Source organism: Carettochelys insculpta, chromosome 25 (genome assembly GCF_033958435.1).
Source record: "Carettochelys insculpta isolate YL-2023 chromosome 25, ASM3395843v1, whole genome shotgun sequence".
In the NCBI taxonomy this organism is placed as follows: Eukaryota; Metazoa; Chordata; order Testudines; family Carettochelyidae; genus Carettochelys; species Carettochelys insculpta.
The window spans coordinates 14,787,405-14,794,369 of record NC_134161.1 but is presented as its reverse complement, the minus strand read 5'-3'; positions in this window follow the sequence as shown (position 1 = coordinate 14,794,369).

Here is a 6,965-nt window from a genome sequence, read left to right as displayed (position 1 = left end):
GACTCAGGCACAAAGGCAGGGAACATCAGGAAGCCCTCTGCCAAATGAACAAGCCAGTGACTTCTTTGCAGGCTGGGAGATTCACGCATTGGCTTTAGGAAATTAGACTCAGGCACAAAGGCAGGGAACATCAGGAGGGAGCATTACATTATAGTCCCTAGGAGGTCAGGGGCCTGCTCTCTGTTCGCAGCTCTAGTCATTATTGCAATGCAAATAACAACAAGTTTTGCAGATTTGCTCTCTCAGGTGTGACCCAGTGCTGTGTGTGTGTCCTCCCTGTGCCTGACCCACAGAGGATATGAGACGGTTGCCATCCCAGCTGAAAAGCCTTGGATGTGTTGCTCAAGATACAGTAGCTCACCACTTGTAGCTCTGGAAGTCCCTGTTTCAATCCCAGGTGCACTGGCCAATTTTATTCCCCTTATTATATAGCATGTGTTTTCTAACTAACCCTGTGTGTGCCTGCCTCAGTTTCCCTGGACATCGCACCAATACCTGGCTAGTGGCAGGAGTTTCAGGTGAGATCATTTCTTGCACTTACACTGTGGTCAGGCCCTTTGTAACCTGAGCCTAGGAGTGGGGTGAGGACAGATAACACTTTTTGCCTGGGAAGCAAGAAAAAAGCTGGAAGAGGGGCCCACAGCCAGTGACACCTTTACCCTTGAGTGCTTTAGTTCTCATCCTCCACTGATGGAAAGTCTCACACATGTAACAGCACAAAATCCTCAACTTTCCATAAGTCAATTCAGCCAAAGTGGGAGGGGGGCTTTCTGCCGAGAGCTCTCCAGTGCATTGTCCATGTGGCTATGAGTTCCCGGGCATGGAGGGAAGTGGGGGAAACCTCTATGTTTCACTTGGGCAGAACAGCTGAAATGAGAGATTAGATTTAAAAGCAAAGCCAGGCCCACGGATAAGAACCAGCTTCCGCCAAGGGTCTGCACGTCTAATGGGATTCCAGAGGGAATCTCCTGATCTCCACAGGGAAGGTCGCTTACTAACCCTGCAGTGATGTATGAATCCCAGGGGCATAATTAAAGTGAAAGCAGGATGGATTTATGTTATCTAAACTGCCCTTGTTACTGAGATAATGGGTTGGGGAAGGAGGGTGGGGATGCAAGTTTCAACTGTCTGGGCAATCAGTGTGTTTTTTCCGATGCTCCCTCTGATTAATAACAAAACCCTTGGATGTCCCTGCGTTGTTACCAAACACTTTCCATTTGGCTTGGAACAAGAATGTTGCAAGCGCCATTGATGGTGAAAGGGAAAAATAGCTGTCTTTGGAGCTGCCCCTGGGTTCTGAGTGGCAACTGGCCGGCTGGGGCAGGAGAAAGGGTTGGAAAGTCTCTGCACACAGAGTGATCTGCAGAAGCAGGTCTTATCCACAAAAACTCATACCAATAACCTGAAAAGGTGGGTCTTACCCAGGAAAGCTCATGACCGAATAAATCTGTTAGTCCTTCAGGTGCTACAGGACTGCTCGTTATTTACATACACAATGTAAGTCACATAACTCACCATTTCAACTGCAGCTACAGAGTGCGGGTGCCTCCAATTTTGAATGACCGCTACATGTCTTAAAGGAGCAAAACCAATGAGGAGGAGCACTTTGTACAGTACCAGATCTATTTGGGAATAAGTTTCTGTGAGCTGGAACTAACTTTGTCAGATACATGAAGCAGAAACTTCAGTTTGACAGGTATATGTACACATGCAGAGGTGGATGTGTGGAAAATTCAGTGATAACAAGGTCAGTTCAGTCAGGGTGGATATGGCCCCCTTCCAACAGTTGATGAGAAGGCGTGAATACCAAAAGAGGGAAAATTACTTTCTGCGGTAAACTAGCCACTCCCACTCTCACTTCAGATGCAGTCCGAGAGTAACAAGTTTACACATGAATTCCAGCCCTGTTATTTCACCCTGCAGGCTGCTTTTGAAGGTGTATTTTTGCTCAAGTGTGGAAACTTTGGGCTCTGTAACTCAACCTCTCTCTCCCTCGCTATCTAGCTATCTAGCAATTAATACCTCATTTGTCACCAAAACAAAAAGCAGTCAAGTAGCATTTTAAAGACTAACAAAATAATTTATTAGGTGAGCTTTTGTGGGACAGACCCACTTCTTCAGACCACAACCGTACCAGAACAGACTCAATATTTAAGGCACAGAGAACCAAAAACAGTAATCAAAGTTGACAAATCAGAAAAAAATTATCAAGGTGAGCAAATCAGACAGCAGAGGGGCAGGGGGAGAGTCAAGAATTAGATTCAGCCACGTATGCCAAAGAGCCCCAATAATGTTCCAGCTATAATGTCTGGGCCATTATAGGGGCTTTTTGGCATACTAGGCTTAATCTAATTCTTGACTTCCCCCTCCCCCCCGCACTCTGTTACTGTTCATTTGTCACCATAGTACAGGGCACGGATGATCTTTTGTTCTATGTTTGTGGGGAGATTAGAACAGTCCATGACTCTGGTTCCAATGTGCATCTTTAACATAAGGTGAGTAACAATAATAATATGTTGAATAGTAACAGAGAGGAAGCTGTGTTAGTCTATACACTATCAAAACAAAAAGCAGTCACGTAGCACTTTAAAGACAAGCAAAATAGTTTATTAGGTGAGCTTTCGTGGGACAGACCCACTTCTTCAGACCATAGCCAGACCAGAACAGACTCGATATTTAAGGCACAGAGAACCAAAAACAGTAAGCAAGGAGGACAAATCAGAAAAAGATAATCAAGGTGAGCAAATCAGAGAGTGGAGGGGTGGGGGGAAAGTCAAGAATTAGATTGAGCCAATTATGCAGACGAGCCCCTATAGTGACTCAGAAAGTTCCCATCACAATTTAAACCATGTGTTAATGTGCCAAATTTAAATATAAAAGCCAGCTCGGCTGTTTCCCTTTCCAGAACAGTGCGATAATTCTTCTTCAGTAACACACATACCTTTAGGTCATTGACAGAATGCCCCATTCCATTAAAATGTTGACTAACTGGTTTGTGGATCTGGAGTGTTTTGATGTCTGTTTTGTGCCCATTGACCCTTTGTTTTAATAATAGTATGTGAGTGTCTTCATAAAACTGTAATAATCATGCAAGTTTGGTTTTTGTTCCCTCTTAAGGTGGGAAAGGTGATGAGAGAGATAAACAGACAAATCAGGGCTTGCCTTCATCTTTTCTGATGTCTTTTTCCTCCTCTCATGAATTGCACCTTTGTAGCAGACGGTTCCATGTTTCCAAGTGTACCAAGAGACAAGTGGGTTTTGCTCTCAAAAGTTCATGACCTAATAAATTCGTTAGTTTCTAAGGTGCCACAGGATGGCTTGTTACAGGAGACAGCCAGGACAATTTCCATCCTCAGCTCATAAAAGTCTCTTCAGGTTTTGGGGATGTTCCGGTCATATTATAATGAATACTGCAAAAATGCAGCCAACACTCTGCTCCAAAAGTTCATTTGCATAGCTACAGGCACTGAGAGAGTAACTCGTGTCCTGGTGCCGGAATTACCAATGCCCCTGTAGTGGCTGAATTCTATTCAAGGGATGATCAAGAAGTCAGGTCTGTCCACTGATGGTTGGTGAATGCTGTCAAGCTGTTTCACCTGTTCTGAAGGACAAGCTGTTCCACCTTGGTCCTTCCCCTCTTGCTTGGTATTAGACAATGTTTAATAGGTCAACCCTGAAGCTGGGTGCATGGTTCCTAGCTGGAGGAGATGTACTTACGCTTGCTGTCATTGAGTTAGCATGTTAAAAACAGCAGCAGCAATTAATGGCAGGGACTAAGTGGCCTTGTCAACAAACCTGCCCGCACCCCATGGGGAAGTCCTTAAAGTGGCTAGTGTGATTGTGGGAATCACATTTTCAGCTCTGAGCATAGACACAGCTTCTCTTGATCATATCCCAGCATCATTCAGCCAGGGGAGTGCAGAAGGAACTGTAACGGTTCCAGGATTTTGGGTGGCTCCATATGCACAACGGCGGAAAAGAGGGGTGGCGAAGGGTAGGTGGTAGGGTATTCTCCTGACTTCTTTGAACCTCCATGGAGGTTGATTTCCAGTTCTAACTGATCCCCAAACAAAACGGAAATAAGTTTCTGAAAGGATCTTCCCTGCTGGGTGCAGGGAGATGGGATTCCTGTCCATGCACGCAACATTGTCACTTCATCCACAAAAAAAAGCTTCCTGTGGCAGAAGGGGGAAATGGTTCTTGGCTTTGCCGTGGTGAGAGGCCCCAAGGTGAATGAACCAGAGCAGAATTCTTATGGGAAGACTTGGTCCTTCCCCTCTTGTTTAGTATTTGGTGATGTTTAATGCCCAGCCTCTGAGTGTCATGTGTACCCCTGTGACTGCATTGGTGCTGAAATATCACAGGGCTGAGGTACTCAGGCCTGTCATTGCCCCCATGAATAGATAAACGTTGGCTGGAGCAGATGAAATTCAATCCTTATCAATCTTGACTCTGGGCTTTGGGTTTTACACTCCCGGGGGAGGGTTTAGCCCGAATGCCATCTGTGGTTGTACCCGGTCCCAGGGAGTAAATCTGCAAGAACTGCTTTGTGACCAAAACTCTGCTTTTTCCTCCTCTTGGATCCACTAGCTAAGATCCCACCAGGGCACACAAAGAGTAGTGCACATAGGAAGCCCATCTTTGGTCTCTGCACCAGTCATTCAGCTGAGGGGAAGGCTGCATTTTTATTCTCATCTTCCCCACCCACCTTTTTTTGAGATCTGGGTGCAGTCTGTGGAAGTGAGGCTAGAGCTGGGTTCATGTGCATCTGGTTATTACTCCCAGTTGTGCCACTGACTGGCAGAGTGACCCTGACAGAGTAATTTCCCCTCATTGTGCCTCAGTTTCCCCTTTAGGGAGGGGTCAACAGATAAACAAGTGGATTCCATAGCAGCCTGGTGGGCAGAAAGTTCTTATCGGTATGCTGTTATTGTTATCTTACCACAGTGTCTCACTTCCCTTTAACAGCGTATTCTCTATCTCTCCCTCATTTCTTACTGAGCTCAAAGCAGCACAACTTCACCTTGATGGCTTCTCTGTCAGCTTGTGATGGGTGACAACCAAATCCTGGGAGTAGGATCTCCAAGCACTTGATGGAATTAAACCTCTGAACACTGCCTGCCCTCATTGGATTGATAAATATCATAATCAGCATATTTATTAGTGGAGAAAATAAGATCTAGAGAAGGGATACAAGTGACATGAAGCTAACAAGACCTAAGCTGCACCATTTCTGTGCATTAACCACAAAACCATCCATTGTCTTTTCCATTGCACCTTCAAAATAGTTACAGTAGGGCTTGTCTACCCACGGCTATTGACCAGAAGAGCTATTGTGAGGCCAAGCTACCCATGTGGACACTCTATTCCAGAGTACCGGTCACTTTTTCTCCTACAATTATCAGTGGCTTCCAAAGTTCAGGGACAGTTCCAGAATAAAGTGGCATGGCCTTGTGTTGTGGCTTGGTTGTATTCTAAGCCAGGAGGTGAACACAGAAGCTCTTTGAGCAGAGATCCCTTGGAATACAGATTCCACGGTGATCTCACCCTGCCCAGGTCTGAGCTCAGTCCTGCTCCCTGCAAAGTCAAGCAGATTCCATTAGCTTTGTTTTCACCAATCAGGAAGGGGCTCTCAGAATAGCTGTGGTTATGTCACCGCCCTCCTGGGTCCTGTCCAACACAGAGACTCACGTTGGAACTCCCATCAACCCATACTGGAATCAGGCCTCATCTTGACATTCTTCCCCAGGAAAAGCTTTGATTATTCCCGGTGGGTTCGTTAACAGAGCATGAACAACAGGGTTGGGTTCTGCCCAGTCTGTAACTGTGATTCCTTTCTGGCTCTCACAGTCAGTGTTTGACAATAAATCCTTTTAATCTAAATGGCTTTAGTAGCACGGTAATGTCACGGGGAAACAAGGAACTATACAGGATCCTTCCCTCTCCCGGCTGAAAAATCTGCCGAAGGGGTCTTTACAGCATGACCTAAGAACTGGGGCAGTTTAAGAGGAGCTCAGAGAGGCGCATTCCTCCAGGGGATGTCATGAGGCCAGGATGGGATTGGAATTGCCATCACATTTTTAACATTTCTATCAAGCGTCCGAGGTTCTTTTCTGGTGGGAAAATCCTCAGCAAAGGAAGAAAACTTCTTTCTCCTCCACACCCCACCCTCTTCTGCTTTTCACTCATCGAGAGAGATGTGTGATTTCTTCTGAGGTGCCCCAGTGCCCCACCCCGCTCCTGGAGCCTCATGGAAAAGTCCAGTGGCACTTCATATAAAATTATCACCTTTTTGGGCGGTGTGCTGTAGATTATACCCGAATCAGAGCAATCCATGAGATGGGGCCAAAGAGGAAAGGCCACGATTGGGTGTTCTGTGGAGTTATTGGAATACAAGCCTGTAAATCTCTATGGAATCATTTGCAAGTTTGATACCTTTAACCTGGGGCTCAACAAGGATCTCAATGATCTTATGCATTACAAAGACCATTTCCCCACCTTGGATATTGGCAGGAATGATAGCCATCCCACTTAATTTACTCTTCCCATAAGTTCTCAATGAGAAGTGACTCACCCTCCTCCACCATTTTCTTTTATTTTCTCCTTTTTCATTCTTTTTGATCCCACTCCTTTGTCTTCCTCCTCCCCCACTCCCCACTGCTTTTCATATTTCACTCAGTTCTCAGTTCTGCTCCATAATGTGATGAAGTGGGTCAGACCCATGAAATCACTACAGGACTGCTTGCTTCAGTCTGTGAAGATACAGACTGACCTGGCTACCCCTCTGAGACTTTCCAGCATCAGTCCTTCTTAGGTACATATCCAGCCCCCATTACCAGAGTATCTCAAAACTACTTTAAAAATAAAGGTTTTCATGAAAAATTTAAACCAATTCCACTACAGTTTCCTTTCTCAGTCATTGTTATGGCACAGGGCAGCATGTCTCTGGCAAGACAGGTCTTTCC